This window comes from Pelodiscus sinensis, chromosome 3, assembly GCF_049634645.1.
Source record: "Pelodiscus sinensis isolate JC-2024 chromosome 3, ASM4963464v1, whole genome shotgun sequence".
Lineage (NCBI taxonomy): Eukaryota > Metazoa > Chordata > Testudines > Trionychidae > Pelodiscus > Pelodiscus sinensis.
Genome location: NC_134713.1, coordinates 90,119,900 through 90,132,176, shown reverse-complemented (window position 1 = coordinate 90,132,176; position 12,277 = coordinate 90,119,900).

Genomic DNA, 12,277 nt, shown 5'->3' with positions numbered 1-12,277 from the left:
GAGTGTCCCCCCTCCGACTCCTACACTACAGCCAGTGGGAGCTGTAGGGGCAGCACCTGGGGGTGTGGGGGCAGTGCACAGAGATACCTGGCCATGTGTCTGCAGAGGAGCTGGCCAGAAGGGGGACATGCTGCAGCTTCTGGGAGCTGCTTGAGGAGATAAGTGCAGTCCAGAGACAGAACCCCTGTCCTCCTGCCCCCACACCTCAACCCCCCACCCCAGCCCTGATCCCTTCCCATCCTCCAAACCCTTCCATTCCAGCCCAGAGCTCTCCCCCTCCCCCCCCACTGTATTCCATACCCCTTACCTCTGGCCACACGCCAGAGCCTGCACCCCCAACCAGACCCTTCGCCCCCATCCTGTACTCCAAACATCTGTGCCAGCCCAAAGTCCCCTCCTGCACCCTGAACTCCTTGTTTCTGGCCCCAGCCCAGAACCTGCACCTCCAGCTGGAGCCTTTGTCGCCTTCTGCACCCCAACCCCAATTTTGTGAGCATTCATGGCCCTCCACACAATTTCCATATCCTGAAGTAGCTCTCAGCCCAAAAAGTTTGTCCACTCCTGTTCTAGGCACCATACAAACAGAACAAAAAGACCACCTCTGCCCTACCCCCAGGGTTACAATCTAGGTAGACAATGGAACCATAGATGATATAGGCAGATTGAGGGAGTACAAGGAAACAATGATACAGTATTGGTCAGCTTTGCAGGTAGTATTTGAGCATACCAGCAGCTGAACTGTTATCAAGTTTTTGTAGGCATTGCAGCAAAGAAGAATTTTGAGGACGGAGTGGAAGGTGCATAATGGAGATAGCTTTGAAGCTGTTTGAGGGGAGCTTTTCCCAAGCATGTAAGGCGGCATGGGAGAAAGCACAGTCTTCCAGGTTTTACTTGGTACTTTAATATGGTGTATAATTGTGGTGGCAGTAGGCAAAAATACCGGCAAACAGACCCTACGTTTGCAACTTTCAGGCAGGATTCTTCCAACTCCTCAAATGGCAGAATGAGTTAATTGACCTTAGTAAAACTCCAGATGGTTCATGGCACAGCAGCCTTCTAAGGAATACTGGTCATAGGAAATACATCACTTCACAACTCTGCTCATGACACTGAATCCTGACAGGATATTGGGTAAGTTGCAAGATACTGGTCTTCATCTTGAGAGCTGGGATAATAGTGCCAACAAGAGGCATTTACATAGCATCTTTCAGGTGAAGATTTTGAAGGGCTTTACAGTGCCTTGCAGTTCTCAAAAAAAAAAAGTCTCTGAGGTAGGTGTCATTATTATACCTAAAACAGGCACTGGGAGGTTAAGTGACCTGTAAAGATTTCACTGTGAGTCAATAGCTGTCAAGAACAGAAACCCAGTAGTTAGGACAGCCCATTTCCTGTTTTAATCCCCACTGCAGAGAGGCTTTTGGAAGACTAATGACTACATAGGTTGAATTGAAATAGCCATGTTACTCTGAGCGCCATTATTCAATAACTTGAAAACAATTTGGCAGAGAGGTTGGGACATATCTTTCTGCTCCCCATATGGCTGGGATATAAAACCTGTGAGTAAAAGAATGCATAATGGGGAAAAGTAATTCTTCCCAAATCAGTTTTCGAGACACGAATTAGGACAGAGTCCAGAACTTTTCTCGTCTCTGGTTACTTTAGTGATAGATTGGTGTGGAGACGGAGGGCTTGGCTAGAATTCAGAATGGGTATGTCAACCAGGAACAAATGTTTTTACACCCCAGAGTGAGAAAATGCTCCAGGCATCCCCACTAACTTTACCAGAGTGATCTTTCAAAGAGGAGAAGGAAGAAAAACATCTTCTGGGGTCCTGCTGCACCAAGATCAATCTTATTTTCCACTAAGTTCATCTGTTTTGCAGAAAATTAACTATCTCAAGCCCTGGAAGTTTCAGTTTCCAATCTTTAGAATTCAGCATGCAATTGTAAGAGATGGGAATACCTTTAACATCTTTTAAATACTTTATTTCTCTTTTATAAGGCTAATATGCAATGTCTGGTGGAACAACTCACTCTGAAGTGCATGGTACCCAAGGAAAACATTATTTTTACTATCCAATATCTTTCCATTCAGTGTTGCTATGTATTGTGCAAAGATCAGTTAAAATTAATGGGATAAATGTCCTATATTCTTTAATATGGGACTGGACAAATAAAATCAATTGTAAATACTGATTGAACCTCCGGCACTCTCTAGTCCAGCAACATCCCTGGTCTAGCATGATTTTAGTTACCTAGATGTCCAAGTTTCCTGAGGATCCATAAAGTTTTTTTACAGCCACCAGTCCTGGTTCTCAGTGTTCTGTGCTGTTATTTATCTCTAATTTACCCCTAAATTCTATGAGCCCAGTAAGCAGTGAAAGTGTTGGTAATGCTGCTAGACAATATTGACCTCCCATGGTTCTGCAAATTTTCCGGTTTGTCACTGATCAGGTCCCGAGGGTGCCAGAATAGAGAGGTTCAGCCTGTACAAGTAGTGAGACTGGTGCCAGAAGTGATCAGAGAAAGAAGTTCTAATAATACTTGATCCCTTCTGTAGTATCTTCCCTTCAATTTTGCATCATTGCAAAACATTACTAAGTTTAGTTTTGCAGCGCAACTATGCAATGAAACAAATACAATACAACATCCTAATTTACAGAGAGCGCCACAAAGAGATCAGGGACCCTTTCAACAAGGTACTGAAGTACATGCTTTCTCTTAAGTGTGCTAATTAGCCTAATTGAACTCAGTGGATTTTCTTGTGCACTTACATTTAATCATATACTTCATTACCTTGCTGAAACAGGACACAAGGAACTTTCTTCAGGTCTCATAGCAGAGTCGGAATCTTGAGTTTACATTGCAGGGTAGACATTCCCTGAATTCATAGTCTCCAATGAAGGTCCGAAGGAAAGACAACAGCTGCATCCATTGTTTCAAATGAAGGTTCTTCATTTCATCATTTCTCCTCATTTCCTGCTGCTACGTTGCATTAAATGACAAAGCAGATTTTCTAATTTCACGTTTCCATCTGAGCTTTTGCTGTAGTTGCAACTAGATTTTTATGTGATGGGATAGGAGAGTATGTATGAACTTGAATAGAAGAGGTAGTGACCCTCAAGGCAATCTCTCTGTTAAGATATTCTGCTTTAAAGAAAGGTTTGAGAATCCCTGAAATAAACTAACACGTCTTCATATGAAAGATGCACAGTAAACAACAGATCCGAGGACTTTAAGCAAGTAACTCATGATGACTATTTTCTACATCAAAACAAACATATTTATTCCCCGCCTCTCCTCTTAGGTGAAGCCAAAATTGTATATAATATATGATATTAGGCAGCTGTTCTGCATGGCAAAAGTAATTCAAGCAGTTTGTCTTCTGAGCCTATGCCCCCACACCCTGGAGCAGGCTCCCTCCATCTTCCTTTGCTATTGATCACAGGGGCAAGGTTGTGCCTGTGCTACCAGGTCAGAGCATGTCCTATTTATTCTTGGCTCTGCCCCTACGCTCCTCAATCCTACTGCTGTAACACACAAGCATTGATTTTCCCTTTACAAAGGGAAATGCAGCTTTTGCTAAAACAGTTCCTTTTTGGTAACAACACACACAAAAAAGTCATGTAAAACTGATCCTTCAGAAAGTGCCTTTTTTTCTGTTTGATGACACAGGCGTACAGCCAAAGTTTATCCCTTGTACTTACTCGTGCTTTTATTAATGTTTGAGTCTGTATGTGTGTGTTCCTCCTCGCTATATGTTTTTAGCCGGTTATGTCCCTATGAGGTCTCATATTTTAAATTCTCATAATTTAAATTTTTATATATATTTGTATTTTTTTTTTGTTTGTTCTTATAAGCTGCCTTGAATATTTTAAATGGAAAGGCGGGGTAAAAAAATATTTAAATAAATAAATATGCAAATCTTTACACAGCTCTAAATTGCTCACTTCCCTTTAGATACAGCCACACAACTGGGCACTATTATATTAATTTACTATGCCATTGTTGTATGTCAATGTCTATGATTTGTATCCCAACACAGGAAGACTCTCCATTCTGTTGACTGACTGCCTCTAAATCATTTTTTGGCAAAAGATTTAAAGCATTAAGATTGCAACTAAATTACGAGTCTTTAACTTGCTACACCTATTCTTGCTACACCTATTGTTCATTAAAAACAAATGTTTGTAGACTCTCAAAGCCCATGTGCAACCATGCACAGAAAAATGCTCATTTTTTTCATAAGGGAATACATGCAATACCCTCAGCTATATGCAATTCCACAGGGCTTTTTTATTGGTACAGAGCTGACTTTTTATTGCTACAGAATAAAGTGGTCTTGACATAAGTATTTGCCCTCTGACACTAGCAGATTCCCTCTTGGTGGCCATTAGAACATAAATCCTCTTTCACATCTTCTTACTTCATATGATGCATTATCTGCTAAAGTTTTAGTGGAAACAGAGTAACAGAAACAAAATAAGTAAATGTCTCACAGCTGGAGATTGGCCAAAATGAGTTGACGCAAGTGTCAGATATCTCTAAATTGAAGAGCGTTCCACTTCTTAGGTAAGGCAACCTGCATCAGTATAATTCAAATGCAAATATCTGTCATTGCTCCTGGGGTATGTCTACACAGCAGTGTTATTTTAGAATAACTGGCGTTAATCTGAAATAACATAGTTCGCGTCTACACTACAAGCAGTTATTTTGACATAATAACAAAATAATGTCAAGCTGGAGGACTTCTTATTCTGACTCCTGTAACCCTCGTTTTATGAAGAGTAGGGGAAGTTGGAGGGCACTTGGACTTCCTGCTGTGTAGACAGCACCCAAAGCTGAGTTAAGTTATTTCGACTTAGTCTACGCAATTGTCATAGCTGAAATTGCAAAGCTTATTTTGGCTGTAGCCCTGCTGTATAGACATGCCCCTGGAGTCCTGATCTGAAAAGGGAGGGAACCATTACACTATGTCTTGCTGCTTTTGAGCCATCTCCTGTACCAAGGAGTACCAAACCAAAAGACAAACTAAAGGTGCAAACAGAAGAGGAGCAGCAGCAACCTCTCATTATTTACAATGCGCTGTTGTTGTTTACTTCACTTCCATGAGCCCCTTACTTGATAGGACTAATACAATTTCCTTGGTAGCTGATGCCAGCTTGTAGTGCAATTTTTGGGAAAGCTGGTTACACGTACAGATGTATGCAAAACATTTGCAGTGAAGTTTCATCTTTGTTCTGCTCACTCAGGTTTCTCACTTCTTTTCCCCCAAGAAATTATCTCTTCCCACTACCTTCCTAACTTTTTCAAGCCTGAACTTGATCAAAACACTTGACCATCCCCGTCAATCTTATCCAACATCAAAATGTGATAAGGAAGGAAGCAACATAACTGGAGTGCCTTTGGAAACAAGTTGTTAATAGATTACAGCAATTCTTACAACCCTGTGCCTTGGGTCTCACTTCTCTACCACAGCTGCCACTAAGTCACATCCCACCAAATTAATCTGATCATAAATCATTTTGTCAGCCTCAGTTCTGGAATGCAGCACCATACGCTGCAAGAAACTGGCAGCCTACATCATAGATGCTCTCTCTGGAACCAAGCATTGGCTTATTAATATGACTCCCTCTCTCAAAATTCAATCTAATCTTGGTGCTAAAGTAGTATTAGAAGCCCTGAGGATAACCCAAGTCTGCATATCTGACTTTGATCTCTGCCTTTCCTGGCTGGGAAAAAATAGTCAGGAGGACCCATGGTCCCAGATAACAGATACTATTAACATTTTTTTTAAACTGCAGATACCACCATCAAAACTCCTTATACCCTGACCTGTATTTGTAAAATGTTTTAATATAACAGACTTTGCAAACTACTTCTGTGTATCTAACCTCCAATTTCTGAACAAACTAGATAAGAAGGCAGAGAAGAACCAATTTCAACTACATATGTCCTTTGTCAGTGTCCTGAACTTCTTCCAGATTGGTTTAGACCAGGACACAAAAGAAAGATCGAAATGGCTACACTAATGCAGGACTCAGCCTACAAAGTCTGTATAGAAGAACAGCTTTGTTTTTGGAGACCTCACCTGTGGTGTGCTACACTGATCCACCCTCTACCCCCAACCTATTAAACATTTGTAGGAGATCACTGTGGGAAGGAAATTGTAAGATAACATGGACTCAAAGGCCAGAGATACACCCCAGCTCTATATCTCCTTTACCTCAAACACAATGGTACTATCTCCCAGTTATTCAAGTACCTTGAAGACATCAGCACTTGAACAAAAAATGTGAACTCATTGCTGCTGAAGTCTCCTGCCAATGGAAAGTGTCTGACCAATAGTCAATTGCCATCAGCTAGCTTCCATAGTGCATAAACTGGCTACAGCAGTAACACTGCACAAGACGTGTCTTCGGATGACTTTACATGTATGGAATCTAGTTCATCATTGTACTAGGGTTTGCGCTGATTAAAGTAAATACAATAAATAAAAACAAGTGTCATGCCAAATGAATGTACTTTATTTATGGACAGTATGTCATTGACTATTGCCACAAATATAGAGCAGCTCAGTTTATCATCAGTCTAATGGCAACTAGCCTCTCACAGTAGACTATGGAAGCCAGGGAAGGATCTGTGTAAGTCAGTCCCTTTCTACCCAGCTACAGAGAAACAGCCTTTTTCAGGGAGTCTGCCTTTAATGGAGACCACTGCAGACCTCTAACTAACTGCAGGGATGAATACAAAGAACAATACATCATGTCACGGCTGGCTGGTGAGAACAAGACAGTGGAGCCCCTGCAACATAGAAAGTGATGAAGATGGATTCTTAGAACTGATGTTTAAATTTGGTTTATGATGGGACTGTAGTTGACAGTGCTGCGAGCTTCTCACCTCCCAGAGAGATAGGCATGTGGGCCATTCTTTGATTTCATAAATCATTCAAGAACATACCCAGAGCATTGACCTTTTACAGAGAGCGTGCTTAGGGCATGCAGCATAATTTAACACCAGCAAGTCGGATGGTGTCCAGCACAGTTTAACACTCCTTAACCTCTGCCTCATTAGACATCTGTCCTCTCATTTATCTTGCTGTTTATTTTTCAAGTGATATATTATTGGATATTAAGGAATGGGCACTGATGTTGTATCATGGAGCTGCCACCAGTCAGCATGTAGCCAGGCAGGAGTTGCTGCAAGATTGGTACATAAAGCAACACAAAAAAAGATACTTCTTCTCTGTGCAATTTCTTCAGGGCATATGTAGTTCAGACCCTAGTTATATGATCTTTTATTTATTTGGATCCTTCTCATGTCAATTAGGCAGGATTTCACAATGTTTAGTACCAGCAGCTCGTAGGTTGGTTAAAATACCTGGCTCATTTTTTTTTCAGCAGAAATTTCACCCTGTCCCTCGTGACTACAGCTAAGGAAGAGGCCAGTGGAGAAGTGGCAGGTCTTCCATGCAAGCCACATACTCATACACTAAAACAAACAACAATAGATCTGTGCTTTCACTTAGGCTAGTGCCATAATTGCAGATATTACAACTTGAATCTAAATAAAAATACTGTATCGCAACTATACAGGTTGAACCCCTCTAGTCTGGCACTCTCTGATCTGGCAACATCCATGGTCCAGCATGAATTTAGTTAGCTGGGTGTCCACTTATCATGGGGGTAGCCAAGTTTTCTGCAGTCCCATAAAGTTTGTTTACAGCAACCAGTCCTGGCTTTCAGTGTTCTGTGCTGTTATTTACCTAATTTACCCTTAGTGTCTTCAAAGAGCCCAGTAAGCAGTGGAAGTATTGGTAATGCTGCTAGGTAATACTGACTTCCCATGATTCAGCAAATTCTCTGGATCAGCACCAGTCAGGTCACGAGGGTGCCGGAGTAGAGAGGTTCAACCTGTAGTTAGTTGATTTAAGGTTGGTGGTTTCAGTTTTTAAAGTTTGCTTTAGCGAGTAGTAATTAACTAACTAAATCTCTGAATGCATTACTTTAAGAGGTAAATTAGTAAAAAAAAGTTTAGGGGAGGATAGAAAGAGTCCCTTTTTTTCCTAGTGTGTAACATATGTATTGTATTATTGGATGTGAAGTAAATACTGGTAAAGTTCTCCTGTAAGACATACTATATATCCTGTAATAAGGATGAATTTTGATTTCTATCTCAATAATGGGGAAGGTAGGATAATTTATAAGTCCAGAAGGAATCATAAGTGGGAGAAAGTCATCCAGCATCTGTTTATATTGTGAATATTTCCATATTTGAGCCATAACACCACTTTACTAATAGCAATATTATGACTGATCAGTAGACTGAAACAGATAGGAATCTGCTCATTGACCTAACATCTTCTCCATAAGAAGAAGATCCAGACTGCTATTCAAGAAGACCTGAAATGCTATGATAAACTGCAGCATGCAGATACCCTGAGCTTTGATATACAAAAGTGAGACTAGCACTAAAAGTCAGGTAATTCGGATTCCTCTGCTGCAATGTTTTCCCTCATTTACAAAAATCACTGCACCTGAAAAAAACAGCACTATTGGGGTCAGTGCTGCTGATTTCCTTACAGGAAAAGTACTTGTAAGAATGAATTGCAAAGGTGAAGGGGAAATCTCATGGATTCTTGTGACTCTACCTCTCAACTCTACCTTATTTATAAAGTGTATCTGAGAGTGTGTCTACACAGCAGCGTTATTTCAGAATAATGGTCATTATTCTGAAATAACAATGTGAGCATCTACACAGCAATTCCATTATTTTGAAATAAATTCGAAATAACGGGCATCTTATTGAGACTTCTGTAAACCTCATTCCACGAGGAATAATGCCTATTCCGAAATAGCTATTTCAGAATAACAGTAGTGTGGATGCTCCACTGCTGCTAATTTGAAATAGGTCCTCCCCAGGGCCTTTCCAAGTAATTACTCTCCAGTGCCTCCTGGGGCTCTAAATCGAGATAACACGTCCATATTAGGGAAATCTGCCTTGGACTAATTTTTAGGCTTCCCTGTAGTATAAACGTGCTATTTTGAAATAAGCCATTTAGGAGTATTTCTTCCAGAATAGCTTATTTCGAAATATGCATGCAGTGTATAAGTACAAAGTCTTTAAACCTAAATATAGTTCCATCCCACGCAAACCTAGAGTAACCTTGTCGCTTATTATTGCCATCAGAAATGCTGATGTTTAGCTCTTTGGCTATAGAAAATGACACACACTGAAGAATTTACACAGCATATGAAAAATTATTGTAATATCACAAATATGAAGTATCTCTTTGATGGTTTTGAGTCATGTTCCACATTTAGATTTTCTTGAAACAAAAAACAGGACTATGTAGCACTTTAAAGACAGACAAGATGGTTTATTAGGTGATGAGCTTTCGTGGGCCAGACCCACTTCCTTGATCTGAGGAAGTGGGTCTGGCCCACGAAAGCTCATCACCTAATAAACCATCTTATTAGTCTTTAAAGTGCTACATGGTCCTGTTTTTTGTTTCAGCTACACCAGACTAATGCGGCTACATTTCTATCACTATTTAGATTTTGTGTGACTCTATTCAAAGGCTAATGTCACACAATGTAGTCTTAATAAGTTGAGGGTTCTCATTGTCTTGTATATCTTGCACTGTCATTTACACCGCTACAAAGCAAATATAAAAATACTGCTACATCAATTCACCAATCATCACTCACTCTTCTAAGCACTGTACACAGGTGTAATTGACAATATATCTCTACTGCCTTACATTGTAATTTACATCTGTTCTTGGAAATATAGTATGTGGAGCATGCACTTCTGATGAGAGTGAGTATTGTACTCTGATGTGGAAGCATTTTATACTGCTTTGCACAAGTTCTTATGACAATGCTAGGGACAAGCCAGTGGAGAATTAGGCCTCTTGACCTCTGAGAATTTAATCTGCATCTTCTCTAGGAAAAAAGGTGAACTTATGTGTTCTAATGTATGGCATCTGACACAAGATAACCTACTGGAGAAGTCAAGGCAGTTTGTTCTATTCATGGGTAGCAAGCAGGTCAAAAGAGACATTATATTTCTCCATAGTCTTAAACTTGATTTGGGAACACAATATAATAAGCATTTATTAGTTCCTTTCTCAGGGTACGTCTACACTTGCTCCCTAGTTCGAACTAGGGATGCAAATGTAGGTGACCAAAATTGCTAATGAAGTAGGGATTTAAATATCCCATGCTTCATTAGCAAGATCTCACTGGAGCATTACTCCACTCAACAGCTGTTTCGAAAGTGAAAGTGCATGCCAGGACGCATCAGTTTGAACCAAACCCCTTGGTTCGATCTAACGTTTCTACTCATTTTGAGGAGTAACATTAGTTCAAACCAAGGGGTTTGGTTCAAACTAACGCGTTCCAGCATGCACTTTCACTTTCGAAACAGCTCTTGAGCTGAGTAACGCACCAGCGAGATTATGCTAATGAAGCATGGGATATTTAAATCCCTATTTAAATCCCCGCTTCATTAGCAATTTTGGTCACCTACATTTGCATCCCTAGGAGGAACCCAGGGAGTGCTGTGCGGCATGGAGGATTGGATCCCTTGAGCTCTAAAGCTAGACACTAATAGCCATTTTCAGCCAGAATCCCGTACAGCAGACTGATCCTGCCCACCGAATAAATTCTCTGAAATGTCATCAGGCAAAGACAGCCCCAGAGCAAGGTGAACAGAGCCCTCCGCACCCACCTGCTGAACATTATAGTTGTTGCTGAGGATACCCTATCTATGATGTTGCTGATGGGAGGGGATGGGGGTAGGGTGGGAAGTGGGCAGTTGCCCAGAAATCCAGTGATACAAAAGGGCCTCAAGCTCCCGGATGACAACACTGCTACTGAAGCAGCAGTGGCAGCCAGAGCAGCGGACCCTTTAGGTTACTGCTGGAGCACCGTGTGGTGCACTCTAGGTAGCTCTTAAGGCTGCCTGGGAGAGGCATGGCACTTTCCAAGTGGTGCTAAAGGCACCTATATGCTTCACTAATGAAGAGGAATGCCACTGGTCTGAAATTCTTTCCAAAAGTGTGAGAAAAGGGTTATCACAGCCCTGAAAATAACCCCAGTGGCAAAGCATGTTATGGAACGTTAAAAATGGATCTGCGACTCTCAAATGATGGCTGATGCAACAAAAGAATGTATTAGACATCGCTAAAGTTGTGCAAGTGGGGACCATGTCCTGTTTGTTGGCACTGTAATAAAGAGAAAGAAACTCTGGTGCACATGTTATGGTACTGTCCAAAAGCCAGGTAGCTGTGGGAAAAGATGGACACAACAGTGAAAAGTGGCTGGCTTTAGCAACCAAATCTCAGCTGAAAATTATATCCTAGGTTAGGTACTTACTATACTCAGCTGAACTCTACCATAAACATTTTGGTTCTTGAGGGCCACACTAATAACCAAGCAGAAGGGTAGGCATATGCCCAGTGCAGAGCAGTGGCATTTGGACATATCTGAGTTACTAGAGGAAATTAGAGTTTATCAATGTAGAGAGCAATTCTATTCATTTGAATAAATTTGGACCCCATTTCTTGATACATTTGGAGAAAGAACTTGAGAGAGCTCAGATAATCTCATTCCCTTCCCTATCAATCAGTCCCCTATCTCCCTTTCCTCTTGTTTATGTACATCTTTTTTATTATTATTCTCACCCCAATATGTTATATCTCTGTAATATTATCTGATTTTTTTTCTGGTCTTTCAGTTTTGTCAAGATTTAAAGTTGGATAATTTGATTGCAGATCGTGTGAAATGTGCAATATTTGGTAATATATACATGCTGTAAGTACACCCTTTAGTATTTTTTGTTTCTTAATGAAAATTATTAAAAAATGAATCAATTATATGGCTTCACTGGTTAGGAAGTTCATGGAGAGTACAGGAAGTGGGCTACTTTACTGCTTACATTTGGAAAAACTCTGTGTACTCAGGCCCCTCTGGAATAGCTGTATTCTCTGGAACAAACAAAAAATAAATGGATATTTCAAATGCTAATTGGCTATTGCTGTATAAACACATTGCACTTGAAAAAAGCCTTCATCATTAGCAATTAGACATTAAAAGAATCTATGTTCGTTGTTAAAAGAGTAACTTGGCAATCTACCAGGGTGAAAGAATGGGATGTATCTGTGTCAGGTTATGAACCCTATGTTGCACTGTGAGTAATCACAAGCCTGGACATGCCCAAAGACAATTTATTGTACTGCATTCAGACAGCAGCCCTGCCCAGAAGTAGTGTTT